The following is a 22,751-nucleotide window of genomic DNA, read 5'->3' as shown; positions in this document are numbered from 1 at the left end:
ATGACCATATTCTAATGAAGCTTTAAATAAGGTCTCTGATCAGTTTTATGCACCACATATCAAATTATTTTTGTTTTCCTGTCGCAATGAACACAGGCTTTGCAAAGATGCTGCTATTGAAGAATGAGGCTTTTAAAAACTATATGTGACACAACACTTTTACTAATTTCTCATGCAAAGGGGGCGTTTCATAAGGAATGCAGCAGCAAAAAAACATACCGTAAAACTGTAGATTAATTGTAGCAATAGAGAAAAAGTTATAAAAAAACTAAAATATGATATCTCAGATTAAATCACACAAGCGAAGTCGCAAACAATGCATAACATACCAGCCGCTCCTCTGCCCTTCAAGTTCTTTGTGATTTAAATTCCAGTAATATCACAATGGAACAAAAAAACACTTCCCAACCTATCAAAACTCTTCATCAAATAAATAAATGAGTGATATTTCCACGCAGACCTGAGGCCCGCTAAATATGACGGAGACTTATTTGAAAGGGACAGTCCCTAAGTCACTCTCTCACCCAAAACCACCAGTGCCGCGCTCTCCCCCTCCCACACTGACCGGCCAGGCGCCCTCACACAGCAGAAAAATAAATACCCTATTTATAGGAGTCTAATTAAATATGCATGAGAATATGACACTAAAGTCTTCCATGAATGAGTGCCATGAATGGACCAAAACTCTTCATTTTGGGTGACTGGCTGAAATATGAGAAAACCCATTCATTGCATGAAGTTAAAAGAGAGGGACAGGTGGATATATCAAGTGATATTTTGCACTCATGTTGTTGTTGTTTTTGTTTTACTAGTGGAAATTCTTTCGAAAAGTTCAAAAAGAAAAACATAATTTTTTTCTAAATACTTGGATTTGTATGATTTTCTATTTTAAAAAATGTTACAATGCTGTTAAAATAAAAATATAAATGGTTTATAGTTTAAAATAATTTTTGCTTAATATTTAATCGATTGCTTTTTATTCTAAATGTACTACATGCATTTAACTACATATACACATTTGCACTTTTAATTACATCAATATTATGCCCCTTTAGCTTGGCATTGCACACATACTGATATAAAAGTCCTAAAAATGCTGTAAAGTGCTTTAAATTGTTTATATATTTATGTATAATTACATATTTTTACAAGTAAATAAATTCACTCTGATTTATTTAAATGCTTTTCACATATAAAGTGCCTATAAAATGCTTAAATTCTTATTTTGTTTAATGTTTTCGAGCTATAATGCAAACCAGATTTGAATCTTAGGCTTTTTCTCGGTTTTATCTCTTTTCATCGATTCTTTAAAAAAATGTCTTGCCAAGAAACCATGTGTATATTTTACTAATTTATGCGTTTCCTCTCAGGTGCTCTCTCACCATTTTGCAGAGTCCCATGTGACCAAAGATAAAAAGTAAAGAATTGAGTCAAACTTCTTTTAGAACCTGTAATACTTTGCTACGACTCACCCTCTTACTCTCGGGTCTGGTGGTTATGCCAGACAGAACGTCAAACACGCTCCCTCAACCGTACAATAAAGATTACTGCATGAGCACTTTGACGCTGCATGCACTTTGTTTACACAGAAACTTTTACGACATAAAAATACTTGGTTTGCTTTGAGCCAGTGCTGGAACAAGGATATTTGAGTCAACAGGATGTGATATTGAGACACTTCAAGATGAGGACACAAAGTACAAAGAGCTGCTTTCAGTTGTTAATTGCGTCAGAAAGGCTGTCAACAAACAAACCAGATGATCAATCAGGAGATACGGAGGTCTAAAAAAAACCAACATTAGGCTACGCTAACCGCAAGACGGCTTCCTGTCGAGAACGCTTTCAGGTGAACATCTTCTATATCAAATAAGACTTCACAAGCGCAGCTTAATAATAACACATTTCTTGTTGTTAATGCAGATAGCTAAAAGATACGTCTTCATCGAATATGTCGGAAAAAAAGCAATTAAGACAAAAGAGCAACGAAGGGATGATTCAAAGACTTTGTCAGGATCAAAACTAATGAGAAGCGAGAGGATGAACTTGGCACCGTTTCCGAGGTGAGCGCGGGCCCCGGGCAAAGGAATTATTTGTTGTTTAACAAGCTAGCAACTGGCGGAGTGTTAGCGTCGCGCTAAAGCGACCCATTGTGAGCTGTCACTCTGATGTTTACAAAGCGCCCGTCCCTACGCACACACATGCACAAACAGCCCCCTTGCACTCCCCCTTTCCATCTCTTTGCCTGGAATTCATCTTCTTTTGATCTGGCATTCAAAGGTAGCGGGGGTTTGATAGACGTGCTAGGCTAAAAGCAGCTCCAGACACAAGCACGATAAACTGCCAAACGATGACAGGCCAGGCATCTGAAGGCGCGTTTAAAGCGAGGAGAACAACATGCTGTCTGGGCGCTACAATAGAGAATCAAGAGACGTATTAGGTGGAACTGATCCGATACAAGAACGGTTCAAAGACGGATAATGCTAACAGATGACTGAGCTGCTGAAGGAGCACAAACGTGCCTTGCTATGGGCAACGCTTGATGCTAATCAGCCAAAATACATATTGATGATAGCGGATAGGATGGGGGAAAACGAAAGAAAACACGTTCATTAAAATCATTTAATGCAAAAGAAAAGGTCAGCGGTGGCTGTCTAGTCCTTTTAATTCTAAAGCAGTAACGCTGCTTGAAAGTGACTCATGCGACTCATTGAGCACCGGACATCTGATGTCTTGAGAGTCCTTCATTAAAATTCCTCGTTAGGATTACTTGATGCCATGGCTCCACCAACGCACACACAAACACACGCGATAACCCCTCCAGGTGTTTGTGATCAGAAAACAACCCTTGAGGACCCAAAAAGGCCCTTTGCGAAATCGCTGACAATGACAACACTAATTTTTCCTGGTTGTTGTCCCCTACACTCAAAGCTTCGCTCTGCAGGTTCATCTGTTTACGGGATGCAATCGAGTGTAGCATATAGTATCTAAGCCAGCACTTGTGTTGAAGGGTCACATTCCAGTGATACCGATTGAGGATGTCTGCGTCTTTATTTGCCACTTGCACATGTGGATTATGTACAGGCTTTGGGGGTTCCCGCTGTGTAAGCCTGGCTTCACTTGCCACACAAAGCCCAATTTGTGGATTCCCTTTACCCTGAAAGAAATGGAAAGGGATAGAGGAAGATCTTGTATTGTGTCAGTGACAGTGTAAATAGGAGAGGCTGGTACTAGTTGGGGAAGTTGTCACAAGGGCTACATTGCAAAAAACTCATTTTCAGCTGAAATATCAATGAATGTGCTTAAAATGTAATACAATTTTATTCAATAAACAACTATTGAAAAAAAAAGTGTTAATATCTTGAAAAAAAGTCTTGTTTTAGAAATGCTAACTGCACAGTCCAAAAAAAGGAAAAAAAAATACCTTTGCTAGCTTTGAACATCTGTCAAATTGGTTTTACAATAAAACTAAAACTAAAAAACAGTTACTAAAAAGTAACCGTTTGTCATATCTGTTTGTTAAATCAAATAATAATACAAACAAATCCAAAAATAAATACATTAATATATATATATTTTTTCACATTTATGGTGTTAAAAAAAATTGCTTTAGGTTTTATAATTGTTTTAGTGTAGCTGAAACAGCCTTTTTAATGGCAGGTTCCATTGTTACAGCTTGCATCATACAGTGGCAACATGATCTGCTAAATAGAAATGTTGGCAGAAGACATCAATGTGTTTAATAAAAATATAGCTTCTTTCCAATCCAGGTTTGTATAAAATCAGCACCACAAATGCAAAAAATACCTGCATATTACATCTTGGCCTGGCAATACCAGAAGAAAGGGCAAATTTAAAAGCACAGTGTACTGTATGAGTGAGACAGAATCTAACTTTCTTTCATTGCCTTACTTTAGAGCTGTTAGAAGTGCTTGTCAGCCCCAGAGATGAGCAAAATAACGAATACCACAAAAGAAAAATGACCTGTTTAATGCTGGTGAGCAGGGGAAAAATTTAGTGTAGTCCAGTGAAATGAAAAATTTGATGAGACAGTAAATGCAGGACAGATGTAAAGACAATAGCTTGTGTTAACCTCTGAGGGTCTGGTTTTGTGTGTATCTGAAGGGAGGCCTGACTATGAGAAATGAGACGGTGCTTATTTGCGTAGGGTCTTCTAAAGCTCCCTATCTGTCTTCCCATTCACCACTGTGCCCTTCCCGTGGCAGGGAAGACCTTGAATGTGAAATGGCTCAGATTAATCTAGCCTTTAATTGGCGGGAGATGTGCGTACAGGTGAAACTGTCTCCCAGCGGCCATTGTGAAGTAGAAAGGGTTGTTTACACAGTGTTAAGAGGTCTGGAGATCGGGCTCCTCAGACATGACCCACAGAAAAGACTGCTAATAGGTTAGTGCATAGCACTGTCGTGGACTAAACACATCTTCTTGTTCTCCACAGAGCTGGAGGGCTTTTTCTTAAATGTCACAGTTATTAGATCGACTTTTTTGGCAGGATGGTCCTAAGGGCTTCCTGGGAAGGTTTAAAAGTTGTCAAGGTTTTATGAGAAAGTTTAAGAGAAAATATATCTGGCTACACCACTCCTGCTTTCCCAATTGCTTATTTTTATTCAGTCTCAATCCATCTCTGTCTCCTTCTAGATCAAAACTACAAAGTAGACTGTGAGAGTGATCTTTAAAGAAACAGAACACCCAAAATATACATTTTATTTGTTCACTCATATTTACAGGATGTCATCCAAATGTCAAATGTTTGTGAAAGACTCTTTTACTCACCAGGGCTGCATTTATTTAATCTAAAATATAGTATCAACAGTAATATTGTGAAAATATTATTATTACATAAGATAAGATTATTCCATGATTCTTTTATGAATGGAACGTTCAAGAGTATGGCATTTATTTGAAAACAAAATCTTTTGTCTTTACTGTAACTTTTACAACAATTTAATGAATCCTTACTCAATATTATTTTAATTATAATTAAAAGTATTATTTTCTTCAAATGGTGACTGATTTTTGTATAGTGTTGTAAATGCAATGCAATGATTGGCCTTAGACTAACATAATATAGAAAGTAAAGAACTAGAAAATAGAATAAAATAAAACAATGTAATTTGTAATAAAATGCAATTGACAAAATAAAATGTGCATCTTTTAATGACATATTGTGGTTAACAATGTGGGTGAACTATTCCATAAATTTTCTAACTGAAATACACTAAAAAGGATAACAGTGTTATTCTCCATTCACTGTCAGTGTCACCTAATTAAAATTCAGGAATGCTCCTTCACTGGCATGAGAATGTATGAACTGAAGATCAGGACTGTTTGTATTCATTGAGATTCTCTTTCTCTGGCTAATTCTGCCTCCTTTAGTTCGTTTTCTAGATTGGACATTTATCTGCAATGCAAAAGAGGGCCGGTCAGCTTCCTGTTAAGTATCTAATTGATGCAATTTCCAAAAAGCCTCTTCACATGGAAAACAGGCGCTCGTACAATCATGGCCTCTTGGAAACACACTCGCTGTTTAGATTTCTAAACTAATTCATGTAGAATACATAAATAAATCAATGTTATATACCCACTTCAAACCATTACTACTCCCTCCCATGGCTGCACTTTTCTACCAATCTATTAATATTAATGACAACACTAAACATTTCAAATTGCTGTGCTCAAACCATGTAAGACTCGGTGAATGATTGCAGTAGACAAGCATTGTCTTTAACTTTAATCAAAAAGCTGGTGCAACCAGTTTTCCTCATTGACTGGTAATGTTTGCAGTTGACAAACGTTTCGTCTGGAAAGTACAATGAAAAACGAGTGAGAGGGTGCATGAAGGTATGAAGGGTGAGTGTTTGCATGTGTGTGTTTGTGCGTTTGTTTCCATGTGGATGGCGGGGGGTGGGGGTGCATGACTGTTGATGGATGGATGAGAGCAACGGAGAGAAAAAAAGAGAGAGAGATGATGAAGGAGGTATAGGGAGAGTAAATAGGGCGCTGTGTGCCTGGTACGGATGTGTGACCCCGGGTCTGGGGTCGTCTCGGCTACACAGCTCTGACAGCCTCAGTTTGCAGTTTGTTTGGATTTCGAAGCTTAACAACAGATGGCAAGAGAGGGGCTCCATTCATAAAGCCGGACATACGGAGACATACACAAACACACACAAGGTGATGTATGCTGAGATCTGTGCGTGAACGCCAGCTTGTTTTCTCTCTGGCTTAAACGAAGACACATATACAAAAGCAGGGATGTCCGAAATGACATTTTCAAAACAGACTAGTCGATTTTACAATCTTTTACTATTAAAATTACTAATGATTTTAAGATAAAATAAATAAATAAAACTATTATCAGCCAATAACTGATTTGGCACCATGACATGGTACATCTCCAAACTGTAAGCTAAAAAAAACTGCATAATTTACTCATTGGCCTCACTAACCAATTAGATACTGAGTGACTATTTGACCATACCGATCCATCGCTAACCCATACACACACAAGCTGCCTATCATTTAACTTCAATTCTATTTGTCATTTAATACACACCTCAATTCAGCACTCGATGCCAGAATCTGTCCATCAAGACAGTTACTGAATTACGATTGTGTTTATTGCCCCTTTAGTCTGATGTAAACGCATAAACATCCTTCTAGCATACAAGAAAAGCCATCTGCAAAATATTGTCTTCCCGTCTCAGAGCTCTTCCACGTCAATTATGCCTTTAGACTTCACAGGCTCGTGGTGATGGAGTGGCTATAAAACCCACTCACATTAATACTCCATTGTGCATCTGCTGCTAACGGTAATTAAAGAACTAAATGACTCATAAGAATAGACGAATTAACCACAAGTAGAAAAAAAAAATGAGAAAGAAATGAGAGGCGTGGGGAACCTGCCACATAGAAATATGTGCCGTTAAGAGTGCAGTACGGTACTAGAGTAATCAGCGTTACTGGCTGAAAGCAAGAAATGATGATGCCAACGCCTTAGTGAGGAGGTGTCTGTGTGGACTGAGACTTAAAGAGAGGGCAGGAAATGATGGGCAGAACAGAAAAATGATATAAGCCAGATTCAAACGTGCAGCGCCTGCACAAGCACCGCAGCTCAATGGCTTATTTCATTCGGAATGAATGAAAATGAGACTAAACATCAAAATTACATCTTTAGAAAATTTCCAGAGGAAAGAAAACTTCCAGAAATCATGGGAGATGGAACAACAGATTGAATAGAGTCTGGTCTTTTCATTAACATTTCCAGTCGCAGACTACATATTCTAAAACAATCTTATTCATTCAAAAAATGAATCCCAAAGATCTAGTTAAATAATTAAGGGGAGAATGAAATGAAAACTCTAGAAAGAAATTCTAGTCTTTATTTAACACTCACTAACATGCCTACGTGGGAATCCTGGGGATGTCGGTTGTGAGGGGATGCTGGGAAATTGTATTATAATTAGGATACTTTTATAATTTTTTAATGTAATATTTTGAATCAGTTTTTATTCTTATATTTTCTTTAAAGGTTACTTTAATTATTAGAAAGTTTGTTGTATGTTTGTGTATATTTTATTAGTTTATTTTAATAGATCTATTATTATTATTATTATATGTTCTTAACTATAACAACCCTGTCGGGAAGGCTAAGGTGAGTGACGTGAGGGAACTTAAGAAGCAACCTGAGGTTAGATTTCCATCACAAACACATACACAATGCCTTCTGACTTCACTTTTCTCCTTGAGGATATACTGCTCAGGTAAACCTGCCACTGCTTTCTCTGGTAATCCATTTGTCAACATGGAAAAAAGTCAGAACATGCCAACAGCGCTGGGGATTGAGAGGGAATGTGGAATATAGGAACTTATTCTTTTCTGTTATTGCATTTATGCTCAAGATGTTGCATCAGATTGTATGGTGAGAAACGAAAAAATAAGGGGGTGCGAGAGAGCCTTGCAAACACAGCGATGGTTGACTCAAATTAGTATTCGATTTTCGAACCTTGATTTTTGTCATGATTTTGAATCAAAACTGGGTGTGGGGCTTTATATCACGGACGGACTTTCTCACTGTCATTACAGTATCAAGTCAAGTCATGTGAAAGTCACAGGTTGCTGTTAGAAAAATCTGCAAATCTCTCTAATAAAAGGATTCTGCTAATTTTGACTAATTTGAGGTCAGATAGGCTGACTGTTGACAAGAATGGGCACGAGCATATGCAAATTGGCCAGATTTCAAACCAGCTCGAAGTGCACAGGAAGTTAAAAATCAAACCTTCTTGTGAACGACTAGCTGAACACTAATATTTATCTTTGTAGTCTTTCATGAAAATCTAACACATCACTCCTTTCATTTTTCAGCTATTGTCAATTATAATTTTACAGATTACTTTTCCTAATCCAGTTAATTCCTAACAGACAGAAGTTGATGCACAATTCAGAAAAACAAATGCAAATGGTTAACTTTCCCTCATTTCCCACTGGATGTCCAACTTAAAGTCAAGAACAAACACCTAAGCACACAGTTCACATGACTTATCTGTCCTAACGTCTGATTTCTGTAACTGACAAAGATCCACAGAGGCACAATAATTCACAAGCCCCTCTGCGAATTCTCTGTTGTATCATTTTCATAGACTCTTCTCACCTGAAGTCAGCTAAATCAATGTGTGTGTGTTGCTGCTGTTGGTTGAGGAAGACACAAAGGGTCAGCTCCTGGTGTCATTAGGCAGTGAGCCCGGAGAGAAAGCTCTTGATATATCACAGTGTGATTGGCCACGGTCTGGGATTGAGTTGCTGAGAGACCGGGCAGCTTCATGGGAATTACAGACTGGGCTCAAGTCATTCCAACTTGGGTAATGTTATCCCAGAGAGAGAGAGGGAGAGAATGGAGGAGAAAGAATGATTGCTTTTGTCATAAAAAGAGATGCTGAGGGCATCTACTGCATTGGGATGGACGGATGAATTGTCTAAAAAGAAAGAAATTACAATAAAGAGATTTATTTTTTCAGATGGAAAGGAAATTTATTTTTTATAATATTCTGAAAGGTACTTTTTTCAAGAGTGTAAATGGAGTTCACTGTTTTATTCAAGTATCAATTTTGTCTCAGATGTTTCTCTAAAAGTTTTTGTGGACAAATAAAAAACAGAGAAAATTAACATGAATATGCATGGCTAAGTCAATTTTCTCTTTAAGCAATTTGATGAGAAACATTTATATTTCATTTACAATATTTAAAGATTTGGGGTCTGTAAGATTTTAAATGGTTTTGAAATAAGTCTTTATGCTCACCAAGGCTACAGTTATTTGTTGAAAAATACAGTAAAACTGCAATATTGTGAAATATTATTACAATTTAAGATACCTGTAACTATGTTCTGTTTAAATACATTTTTCAAATGTTATTTATTTCTGTATTGGTAAAGCCATCAGTCTTCAGCGTCACATGATTCTTCAGAAATCATTCTAACATGCTGATTTAGTGTTCAAGAAACATTTCTTATTACTTATGCTGAAAACAATATTTTTTCTCATGATACTTGATGAATAGAGTGCAAAACAACGTTTAGTTGAAATAGAAAAAACATTTTTGTACAGTGTTAGAGTATTTACTGTCAATTTTAAACAAATGTATTTCATCATTGCTGAATAAAAGCAAAATTAAAAATAGTGAGAACAGACTTTTAAACAGTAGCATACATCTTTTACTAGCAATTCAGGCTATAGTATCAAGAAAATCCAAGCACAGAGACAATGTTGAGCTCTTGAGAATCTCTAGAGTCGTCACACCTGAAAAGTCAATACTTCTGAGAGACAGATTATTCCCATCAATGGCTTTTTCTGCATGTTTTCAATGGCATTACTGGAAGTGTCTCGGCCATGCTTATGTGAAGAAACTTTCGACATTTAAACTGTCTCAGTACTAGACGATCACACCTTTGGAGCTAAAAGGCGAGTTATGCAGAGGACTGAAAACGTTACAGCAGACGTGTGATAAAAATATGAAACTGTCAGATCAAGAAAGAAATTTGTGCCACCTCTCTGAGGAATTGAACGTTTGTGGTTTGATTGTGTGCGATTTACACCAAGCTGCACACCCTCTTTTGGTCTACACACTCGCTCAGCTCACAGATCTCCCTAAAACCTTCTATCACTTGAATCAGCTTGGTAAACCCCATTTAAAACTTAAACAACAGCGGAGCCCCTAAACAACAAGCTCGGCAGGAACCAAGGGCACATGGGCTATATAGTGAAGTGACAGCCTGCTGTTCAACTCCATTAGCTGCTATGTGAGAGAGGAACTTCGCAGAAGCACACGACCTGTGAAGAATCCGAGATGTCTTTAAATCCAGGGGACGGGATTGCCGCATTAATTCTGAGAGGACTGTAATCTCTCAAGCAAATCGAATTACACTCATTAACTGAGCAAGAGAACTGCCTATGTAATAAGCGAGTATTAAAAAAAGTATTTATTACCAATAATCACCCATTTAATACGGAGCAAAGCCCACAACGAGTTTAATTTTTTGCTGATTAGGTGCAAAAACGAGAACCTGGAAAGGGCGTGAGCACACAAGAGGTGCTCACGACAGGATGTGCATACGCGGTCAGGCAGAGTATCTGGCAAGTCAACTCAGTGATTAAGGTTAAAGAATAGCAGCTATTTAAGCTTTAAGGTCTTTGTGCGGGCAAGCGTAGCGCGGCTAAAACGCCGGCAACACGCCGTTGTCTCGTTAACGTGGCATAAAAGTGACTCTCTTCCTTTAATGGTCGCCGGCATCCAGGGCTAATTTCCTTCAAAATAAAACCTCTTTAATTACATCAGAGATGTTAATGGAAAAATATATCAAAAGAGAGATAAATACGATTCAGGCGCATAAAATCAATTAATGCGAGAGGTCAGCATCTCATTCATTTGTGAGATTAACATAATTACCTATTTTTCTGCTCCTCATTTACTGCTTGATTCATTCGGGACGCACCACTGTCTCCCGATCCCAATGGAACAAACACAGGGACTGTTGGCCTAAATTAAATATCTCCATCTATACACAATGTCCACGTTATAGCCACAGGCGCCAATTAATTGACTTTATTACGGCGAGCTCTTATATTGTGCATCATTTCGTTGGCGGTGAAAAGCGCGGTATGGTTTCATTGCTGGTGTGTGAAATATGAAGTTCTCTGGGTTTTCGCCTCAACAAAAGGTGTGTTCATTAACAGACCAGAGAAGTTCTTTTAGAAAGTGAGATGATTCAAGGAAACAATGAAAGAGAAAATTATATGTATTAATTTACAAAAGAAACATATATTTGAAGTTGAACATGAAATAAAATATATAAATGTGCATTAGAAATGTTGAAAAACTGTGGCTTAAAAAAAAAAAGTGCACTACGATGGTGCTATTGAAGCCAATACAAATTAGAATCTGCCTCACATCATCCCTTCCTCAATTTTCTTGGTCAGTGGTTGGCTCTCTAAAATAATATTATACAAAAAATAAAAAAGAAACAAACATAAATTTTAAAAATGAAAACAATTATAATAAAAATACTAACAATTATTAGTATTTAGTAACAGTATTTAGTATACTACAACAGTAAAAACTGTTACGACTATGAATACAAAAATTGTTTGCAGTGTAAAAAAGTTTTTCTTCAAATAATGATAATTTTATGGAGCTTGACAGATAGACAAGTGCTTGTTTAACACATGATGGCAGTGAGACCCAATGCTTAGTGTCACATAAACACTTACAAACATTGGGCTGTAAGAATAATCATTTTGATTGCAGGATCGTGTGTGTCTCCTGACTTCAACATCAGTTTGAAATATGTGGTGTCGTACGTGTGTGTTTCTGGCTTCAGTAAGATGGCTAAAAACAGATGACACAAACACAACTCTGTGGAAACTCGCTGTCTTCCCGCACTTTATAGATTTAAGATAGGAGAGATGGAATGTTGAGGTGTACTTAAGATCTGAGGATTGTGGGATATATGGAGGCCTTCATATACTCACATTTTACTGTCCTGAACTAAAACTTCAAAAGAAAGAAAGTGTTCATCTACAATACAAAGGTTTAGCCTACAACTGTCTGCAGCTTACTTTCCTTCTTCAGCAGAAGACATAAGCTGTATAGGTCTGAAATGACATAAGGGCAAGTAAATTACTAAATTTTCTTTTTTTTTTGGTGAGCGTGGGTGTGAATTATAAAGAAAGAGGGAGAGCAAGACACAGCAAGAAAGAAAAAAAAAGAGATGATATTTCCCTTGGACATCATTTTCAATTCCAGCCTCCCTGTCCAGAACTTTTCCCTTTGACTTCTCTCTCGTCTCAAGAGTCTGTCTATCTCCCCAATGGGCTATAAATAGCCTCAATCATTCCACATGTCCACTTTGATTTTATTAAGAAGATAAAGAACTAATTTATCGTACATAGTTAATTTTTTTTTTTTTTTTGGCAAATCCTAACATGGCTTTATCAGCAGCTGATTAATGAGGGAGAAAACCAGCAAAAGAGCATTTGATTAACATTAACTAAAGTAGTGCTATCAAGATTAAGACCTGTCAACAAGACCACCTTGAAGAAGCTTGTCTTAAGAAGAAATTCCTTATATTATTGAGACAATGCAATTTATCCAAAAATGAAGTTGTCATTGTTATTTTTTTACATTTGTATGACATTCAGCCTTCTGTGGGACCTATCTTACCTATCCGACCTAGATCTTCAGAAAACTCTAAACTTTATTTCTTTTTTCTTTTTTTTTCTTTTAATTTTTTTATATTTTAATTTTTCTATAGATATCTCTCTCATGTCTTTTCGTTGAGTATTCACGGAGTTACAGTTCATTTTAATGACATGTTTGTAAAAGAAGATCAGCACAGACAAAGGCTGCAGACAGCACAACTTGTTTGTTATCTTTATTTTATAAGTGCACAAAGTTTTGTTGTTATTATGTCTGTATCCAAAAAACAAGTAGACCCTTTACAGATTTGATTGATGTATTGCTCTTATCTGTACGATTAAAACTGAAAGTGAAATTTAAGTTCTTTTCGGGGTTATCAGGAGAAAATGACTCAAAACGCATATGCGTTAATCGACTTCAAAGGGTTAAACAAAAGTACACACTACAATTCAAAAGTTTTAGTGTTGCTAAGACTTTATATATATATATATATATATATATATATATATATATATATATATATATATATTTTTTTTTTTTTTTTTTTTTTGAAAGAAGACTGATGCTCATAAAGGCTGCATTTATTTGAATATAAACAGTAAAAATTAAAATTTAAAAATGTAATTTATGTGATGACAAAGCTGAATTGACAGCATCATTACTTCTTCAGTCTTCAGTGTCACACAATCATTCGGAAATCATTCTAATATGCTGATTTGATGCTCAAGAAACATTTCTGATTATCAATATTGAAAACAACTGTGCTGCTAAATATTTTTATAAATTTAGTGGAAACCTTTTTTTTATAGGATTTCTTAAATAAAAAAAATATATATAAATTGAAACTGAATTATTTTGTAACATCTGACTTTTGGTCAGTTTAATGGATACTTGCTGAATAAAATTAAAAAAATGACTCAAAACTAATGACCCCAAACCTTAGCAGAGTGGGACCAAAGGCTGTCCATCTACACAAAGGGCAATAATAATAATAATAAAAAAACTTTATATAACTTGTGCACTATATTCAAAGTCATATAGAACCACATGGCGAGAAAACACACATATTAAGTTGTTATTCAACATGTTTAACACCGATACCAAACGCTATCAGGTCTTGTATATCACTGATCTCGTTGTGGAAACAGAGAACTGAACTTGGTACTTATTGTTCTTTGTAAAGGTTTATAAGGACATGAGTGTGAGTAAATGATGACAGGAGTTTTCCTTTTAAACTGTGATACTCAAAATCAATATCATTTGATTGAAATACACATCCACATAGCTCTCCCTTAATATAACCCCATCTCCCTGAGCGGGCTAGGGTACATTCAAACATGTGTTGTCCACGGTGGTCTACTGTGGAGGAGTAGAGCGATCTACTCCATCAGTGTTTACTGATGCTGTTATCTTGTCCTGTGACAGGCTGAATCAATCAATCACCGCACCACTGTGGTGCTGGTCCTCAGCATTCAGCCAAGCGGATCGCCGAGCATTACGCGAGCCAAATTTGATCAACAAGCGCATCTCCCCTGTGCCATGGCAATCTGAGATGAGGATGATATTAAGAGGAAAGAGAAAAGTGATAAAGACGGCTAAGCAGGAGGGGGGTTGAGGATTTAGAAAAGATGGAGGCCAGGAGAATGATGACGAAAGACAGACGGAGAGAATGAATCTTTTTATCATTTCAAATAAAATCAAACATCCACACATAATGTATAGGCACGCAAACTACAGTTTGCTCTTAAAGCAATCACTTTTAGTAAATCAAACCAGTTACAGATGCAATTTTCGGAGGTCGACAGCTGTCTTTTCCTTTTCAGTTTCATTGTCTGGAAAAGAGCAGCAGTGTGAATATTTTTCATATATTCTCCTTAATGTTCTACAGAGAAAAATATAAGGATGAGTAAATAATTACTGAGGTAATTTAGTCCTTTAACAGTGAACAAAATTATTATTATTATTATTATTATTATTTTGCTTAAAAAATCATTTAAAAAAAGGCCTACAGTAGTACAAAGTGTGAACAATTTGAACAAACCTTGACTAGTTTGCATTATTTTATCTGTTGCCCTACAGAAGTTCTATCTTTTCTTCTTTTTGTTTGTGGTTTCTTTCTTCTCTCTTTTTTTCTGCATTTTAATGTTTAATAGCAGCCTTTGGCTATCTGTGGGCACAATTATTAGATATCCGCAGAGAGAAATTGAAAAATTAATCATACTCTCATAATTTTACACATGCTCTGATCCTTAAAAAATGTCACATGCTTGCTTTCGGATCAAATATGCCATCCGGAGAGCCAAACAGACTGCTTGTGCACAAAACGACTGCATTAATATTGCAATTAAGAGATTATTTACTAGCGCTGCTGTTCATAATCACGCATGCTAGTTGAATTATTGTGCTGTAAGATCTAATGATAAGAGAAATGTTTATCATACCATAACAATAAGCATTTATGAAGATAAATTACAGTCAAATATAATATGAGCATTTCACTAAGACGTTTTCTATTACAGGATGTTCTGTTGATAGGAGAAGACATTAGGGAAATTACCCACAAACCCTTGGCAACCCCCCCGTAACACACACGACCGGCGTAGATTCACACAAACAGAATCACATGCACACATCCACAGGGTTAAACACACACACAACAGGAAGACAATATTTGCATTTTGCGTACACAGTCTTGCTTTCTGTGCAAAGTATGCAAGCAACAGCTAAAAACAATAGCAACCAAAAATAAATGCTACCAAACTTAGACAAAAGTCACAAAACAAAACCCCACTAGGGGGTTCAAAATAAACAGGTAAAATTATAATACTTAGAATTTTACAAAAGGATTTACAAATATATATATATATATATATATATATATATATATATATATATATATATATATATATATATATATTAATAATTATTAATACATAAATAATTAAATACTTCATTTTAAACATTTTATATATCAATCAATATATACATGTTAATTTGTTTTGATTTATTTTGTTGTGATTTTGGCAACTCTTTTGCCCTCTAAAACCCAAACAGATCAATCTAAAAACAAGATATAGACAGTCTTCTCAAAATCTTGACATATAAACAGTATATACAGACCTACTTTCAGGGAATGCTGGGAATAGTAATGGCGTAGTGGTTTATAGTCTAAAAATAAGGACTACTGAATTATGCCTCAATCTCCAATTCCTATTTACAGTACAATCACTCAAACCCTTTTCCCATTCAAACAATCACACCCTTGCTCTTGTGTTCTCTCTACACATCTGTTCAGAAGCCGCACACGGCCCTTTGTCCGGCATCTCTGTCTTTCCCGGCTCATAACGGCCACATCTAATCAAGCAGAAAATGCTCATAAATATTTCTTTCTGCTAGATTTCACTTTTGCATTTCACGGCTGGACAAGATATTTTCCTCTTTGCCTCTCTGCTTACCTCGGGGAGATCCTAATGCAAAAAACAGTGACTTATATTCAGGGTTCACATCTCTGTAGTCAAAGCACACCATATCTGAGAGTACAGTGGGTAAGAACAAGGGGAAAAAAACTAGAAAACGAGAGAGAAGAGAGAGATAGACAGCGAGTGTGTGCAGACTTAAAGGCCTGGTCTTATTTTCTGTGCCATTTGCTAGCTAGTGCTTTCACGGCCAGTCCCATTACATCATGTCAGAGGTTGTAAACAAGCAAATAACAACAGCTCACTGCTGCTCAGAGCGTCTCACGGTCGCGCGCCCCACCACTGCGAAGGGAATTGCTCGCTGCGTTCTTCCATGCTGCAAAACATTTGTTTCTTTATTGTCCATGTAAATAATACATCACCTTTTCCTTCCCTCCTTCCTTTCATACGGAAAAAAAAGGAGGGTAGGATGAAGGATTTATGTGTACGGTGTGCAAAGGGGAACTATTTATGGTGGGCGTCATTCCTAGAACGCAAGGTGCCATCACTGATATTTATGGGAAGACATCACGGCACTGACAGGGAATATCATTCTCCAAATGGTACACAAGCAGTCAGCGGCCAGCACCATTTCTCTTCGGAATAGAGGCCACATCACTGCCGCACACCTAGGAAGTGGTTATTACTGGCAGGAGTGATGGCACGAGAGGGCTGTGATGAACATAACTGGGTTTGCTGGAGGAAGATGGGTCAGACTTGTTCATTCTGGACTAACAGAATGAGATTTGAGCTTTTTTATTTCCTGTAATCTTTTTACTCGGGGTCGTGCGATATTTGATACTTAAAAACCCCATGAAATCTAAATTTGAGGTCTGTGGCTTTGGGTCCATGGCTATTAGTTTCTAACAAATTTAGCTTGACCATTTTTTTGCACATTTAAAATGTGCAGGCTTTCTATAGAGCAAAACTTTTTTCATGTTATGTTGCGACATATTGTATGTTTATAATGATACAGTATGTATGTCTGAATGTCCTCCAGGAGATTCCAGAAATTGCTGTCAGGTTGTTGTTGTAAATAAAAATCCACCCTTGACTTGCCTGGTTAAATAAAGGCTAATAATAATAACAACACAAACTACGATTTAAAAGTTAGGGGTTATTACGTTTTTTGTTGTTTTCGTTTAAAGAAATTACTACTATAATTCAGCAAGGATGCATTAAACGGATAAAAAGTAACAAGAATTTTGCCTTTTAACAATAACAACAATACAAAATATTAGGCAGAATAACTGTTTTCAACATAGGTAATCAAATCAGCATATTAGAATGATTTCTGAAGGATCCTGAGACAATGAAGACCGGAGAAATAAATATAAATTAATATGAATATAAATTAAAATCACTAACCCAATACATTTTAACTTCTGTATGTCAAAGGTAATTTCTTTACCTCCCAAGTGCAAAAAGTCTCTCCTGTGATGCTTATAATTACTAAGAAGGCATTCGAACATCTTTATGTGTGCCATAAACGTCTTTATAATGTCCCTCCCACGTTTTAAACGCTCTCTACTGTAATAACCCAATGATGAAGATTTGATTCTGTGAGGCAATATGTGCATGTCAGAGATAAACAAAACAAACAGCTGCAGCACATCATCATCAAATCACAGGACAATCAGGTTTATAGGCATTGTTAAGTGTTCAAGACTCTTGTAGTGCTTCAGCAGGTGCGTTTCTCATCCCCACCCTGGGGAATGATACGGGAAGGGCCGGTAGCTAGCTAGAGACATGCAGAACCCCAGCACTTTGCTCTGTCAGCCGCGGTCTGGCTGACGCGCCGCTCTCTGAATGAACACTGACGTCTATTATCCGCCTAGTGCCAGCAGATTATGAATAAGAAATAAAAGCTACCTCAGCTACAGCACTTCTGCATTAGTGACGGGTGGGCACCACGAGCGCACACACATCGGTACCTTCATTCCAAGCCTCCAGAGCCAGACTGAGATGCCTTAATCTGAGAAACGAGCAGCTACACGGATTACCGTTTTATTGAAACAAATAAGTGTTTTAAAAACGGGCCGAAAGGCCTGGTTTCAATTTCAATAGCTCGTTTAACCCTTATCATCCCGACTCCTCAGGGACCATTCTATGTTAATTGGATCTCCACTGCATTTGCATTGGGGGTGTTAACAAGCACAGACTATGAATATTAATTACCCAGAAGTTTTTGGTCTTCTGTATTAAAAAAAAAAAAAAAAAAAAAAACTTTTCTTGATACATATTAATTCTGTGAAGTTTTTAAAGAGAAACACTCATTAAAATTGCACAAGCCCCCACGTGAAAACATATCCCCATGATATTGTGGCATCTTTAACTTTATCTCTAAAAAAAAAATTGGGTCATATTAGCCGAAACAAAAAAAAAAAAGAAACGTCCTCCACTTTATAATCCTTTAATTTGCTTGTATGTAAACAAAATTAACATTTTGCCACACCTGCAAATAGCGGTGACTTGTGAAAAACCTACCAGCCATCAAACAGTATGTGCATTATTTCCTAAAACAACTGGCAGAACAAATTGGGGAAGCACATTTAATTGCAATATTTATGTATTTTATTTATTTAACTGTAAAGTATTTCATTGTAATTTTAGTTTATATAATAATAACAATTTATTATTTCATTTAGAAAGTTCTCATATAAAATTCTCTTTTGTTGATGACTGATTTATCAACCATGGTGATTACAAACTTGATAAGATGTTTGTTACAATTTTCTTTGAGATACTAAATACACTTATCATGAGTGGCTCATGTGAAAAGATCTCAGTGCTGTTCTTCACTCTAAAACAGGCAGCGCATCAGATTACATATTTATACAATTTCAACGCAGTCTATACGATTTGCTAATTGCGTAAAACCATACCATATTCCCAAGGCATTGTTAGAATGAATAAAAACAGTTAGCAGACAACAGGAGAGTAACACTCTTTCATATACTCGCCAATGCTAATTTTTACTCCCATTCTCCACTGGGCGATTGTTAATTTTAGGCTCTGTATGTAAAAATTCCAATTCTATGACGACACAAGATCGTGTGAAAACGGGTATATGTGCATTAATACATTTCAAAAGTATGAAATGACATCGTCATGCATTTCTTTAAAGGCGAGCACGCCACAGCGATGTTTGATTGTTTGAAAAGCGTGAAGGATTACAGAGAGACAGAGGTTATTCTTTCATGAGAAAACTCAAGTGGCGCGTTAAGAAGAAATCCTCCCTCGCTGCTTTCGGGACTCCAAATAAGCCATCTAATACTAAAACAACACGGATGCATTTCCCAGTGCAGCCACAGTCCGACAGCTGCTGGGAACACCTGCTCAGAGTGTAGAGTTCCCCTCTTTAAGGCACACACACACACACGCTGGCATCAAAGCCCATCCGGTCTCAGCAGACAATAAGAAGTGCTTCATACTCACTAATGGTACCAGCATAGCAAACACACATGTATGCATACATACGAATTGACCCCCATTTTTAAGCAAGGGTATATGGGAAGTGGAACAATAGGATGCTCCTTTTTTATACACACGCAGTGATGCAAAACCCACCCACTCACGCATATGGACACACATTTGGGCTCACTTTGGCAGCCTCTTCAAATGCATACACACATTCTCTCACTCCACTACTTGTCTCCATTGCTGACCATTTGACCTGATATCCATTAGTAAAACAGTTTCCAGCACACACTCTAACGTAGAGGCTCTCCACAGTGGTTCGGTCGATCTGACTTTTGCATGCAAGCGCAGAGAAGCCCCTCTCATCACCTCGCTGTCAATCAAACCCTGTAAACAGGATGCAAACTACTTGTAGGTGCATTTTATCATGGGTGAACTGTGTGTGATCACTGTGGAGATCAGAGATGCCATTGGGACGACACAACTACTACCTGCAGATTCCAGACAGCCTGTTCTAAACATCACTCCTGTAAATGAGCGGAGTAAAGCATCAGGGGTATCGGGGGGTGAGAAGGGCACTGCCAGAGGGATATATTGCTTGCAACAATTAGTTACGATCCCGAAAAGCAATATGCTTCAATTGTAGCAGGCTTTGGAGAATCACGCATAGCATGTTTCTGTTTTTTTTTTCTCTCTCCTTGCAAATAATTATTTCTCCTCTCTTCTACGTACAAGCACATTAATGTACAATTTCAATCTCCATCTGTATGATTATGAATCAGATCGGCCATCAATCGGCAGATCCAGCCGAGAGATTCGTCCCGTAATAAAACTGTCACCTGTTCCAGGATAAAGACAGATGTTGCCAGTTGGGTGATAACATAATTAAACCGTTCAACGAGGGATTCCATAAAATTATCAAAATTGAAGGAAGCACTAGCGTTTTACCAATAAAGCAATTTGGGGCAATATGCGGTGTCATAACACCAATCTCCTGCTCAGGATTTGCAATAAGTTGGAGGCTCTGCCTTTCTCTAGTGCAATCTGACAATATTAACAGTTTACAAGCAGATACCTTAAAGCGAAAAGAGAGTGAAAAAGAGCACAAATGTGGGTTTTCTTCACTCTCTCTTGTCTTTACCTCTGAGCAGGGTTGCAAAAATTCAGAATTTAAGAATTTTATTTTAATTTTTTATTCATTATTTAGAATCTGAGGCTCACAGAATGTTAAACTGGCATGCTATTGTTAATGTTATTTAATGTTAATATCTACAATGTTATTTTATATAGCAAATTATACATACACACACACACACACACACACACACACACACACACACACACACACACACACATATATATATATATATATATATATATATATATATATATATATATATATATTAGGGGTGTAACGATACGCGTATTCGTATTGAACCGTTCGGTACGACGCTTTCGGTTCGGTACGCGGTACGCATTATGTATACCGAACGGTTCGTTGGAGTAATTAATTATATTTGAAAAAAAAAAAAAAAGAGAGAGAGAGAAATATAATGATATGCGTTCAACAAGGTAGCCCAATAACCCAAACAACGTAACAGGCAACGCCCATGACACTCCCGAAGAAGAAAAAAACACCATCTTATATGTTTATGTTAGGCTACTCAGCAGGCGCTCGCTCACTCAGTACGCGCTGAAGGCTCGTTGCAAAATAGCCAATGCGTTTAACAGACTAGAAATGAGAAGATCCTCCAATAACCAACAGGTCTGGTGTTTGGGTGCACTTTGGATTCCCTTTAAGCTATAATGGTGATGGCAAGAGAGTGGTGGATAAAAAAACAACGGTATGTCGCATCTGCAACATGACAGGGTACACCAGCGGGAATAAAAAAAAAAAAAAAAAAACACCAGCGGGAATATCTGGGATATATGCGTCAGTACTATCTGGGAAAAGACGAAAAAAAGGAGAAACATGCACGCAGCAAACTATCCCTGCAGCATTTAGAAACTATAGCTTACAGGGAATCCAACCCAAACACCAGACCTGTTGGTTATTTTAGGATCTTATATTTCTGGTCTGTTAAAGGCATTCGACATTTTGCAACGAGCCTTCAGCGCGTGCTGAGTGAGCGAGCGCCTTAGGGGCCGTTCACATATCGTGCCTAAAAACGCATGGAAAACGCTAAGCGCGTCTTTCTCCTCCTTTCCAAAGCGCTTGGGCAGAAGCGCTCATGAGGCGTCTGTCTTTGCTAAGCAACAATGACGTGCTCTCTCCATGAGACGCGGAAATTTCAGCGAAGGATAAATGGATTTGCAGCTCTAAAAATCGCTTGCAGTAGCTCTGCTACTAAATTTATTTCAAAATTGCAATCCATATACAACTATGATCAGCTGATCCTTCATCTTGGCTGAGCTCTCAACGTTGTTACGGGAAAGGATGAAGCTGATTGGTTAGTTCTTGTCACATGACCCGCGGTGCGCTTGCGGCATTCTGAAAAGTTGAGATGTTTTTACATTTTGCTGTATCTAAAACGTATCGAACCGAACCGAACCGAACCGTGACATCAGTGTATCGTATCGAACCGAACCGTGAATTTTGTGAACCGTTACACCCCTAATATATATATATATATATATTAATAAAATACACATTAATACACCATATAATACAATATTATTTTCTCATTTTTTAAATAATCCTTCTCATATTTTATATATAAAAAATATAATATTTTATAATATATATGAGTGTATATATTTTCTATTAAATACTATTTTATAGGTTATATATATATATATATATATATATATATATATATATATATATATAACAACCAATTAAAACATTAAATTATGGCATATTAAAGTGTATAAAATTACACACACACACACACACACACACATATATATATATACTCTAACATACATACATGCTGTATACACACACACACACACACACCAGATTAATTTCAGGTTTTCATTATTTTCATTCACTATTATATATTTTTAATATATAAAATAACATTTGAAAATTTAAATTATATTTACTTATACATTTCTATATTTATGCATATTGCATTTTTTTTAAAGATCAGCTATATCACTTTTTTTGCATATCATTAATTTTTACTTCTACTTCCTTAAATGTAATTTTGAAATACAATACTGTACCACA

At 36.8% G+C, this 22,751-nt stretch overlaps 1 protein-coding gene and 1 long non-coding RNA gene across 21 annotated transcripts in view; one reads left to right on the top strand and one right to left on the bottom strand.

The window, feature by feature from the left end:
* LOC127960111 (forkhead box protein P1-B) overlaps positions 1 to 22,751 on the bottom strand; it is a 181,526-nt gene that overhangs the window by 72,301 nt on the left and 86,474 nt on the right. The gene's annotated exons all lie outside the window — the stretch shown is intronic.
* LOC127960114 (uncharacterized) lies at positions 1,703 to 7,394 on the top strand. Its single transcript, XR_008154327.1, has 2 exons — positions 1,703 to 1,846; positions 1,921 to 7,394. It is a non-coding gene; the product is annotated as an uncharacterized LOC127960114 (long non-coding RNA).

This window comes from Carassius gibelio, chromosome B6, assembly GCF_023724105.1.
Source record: "Carassius gibelio isolate Cgi1373 ecotype wild population from Czech Republic chromosome B6, carGib1.2-hapl.c, whole genome shotgun sequence".
Taxonomy (NCBI): Eukaryota; Metazoa; Chordata; class Actinopteri; order Cypriniformes; family Cyprinidae; genus Carassius; species Carassius gibelio.
This window is presented reverse-complemented; position numbering and strand designations above follow the sequence as displayed.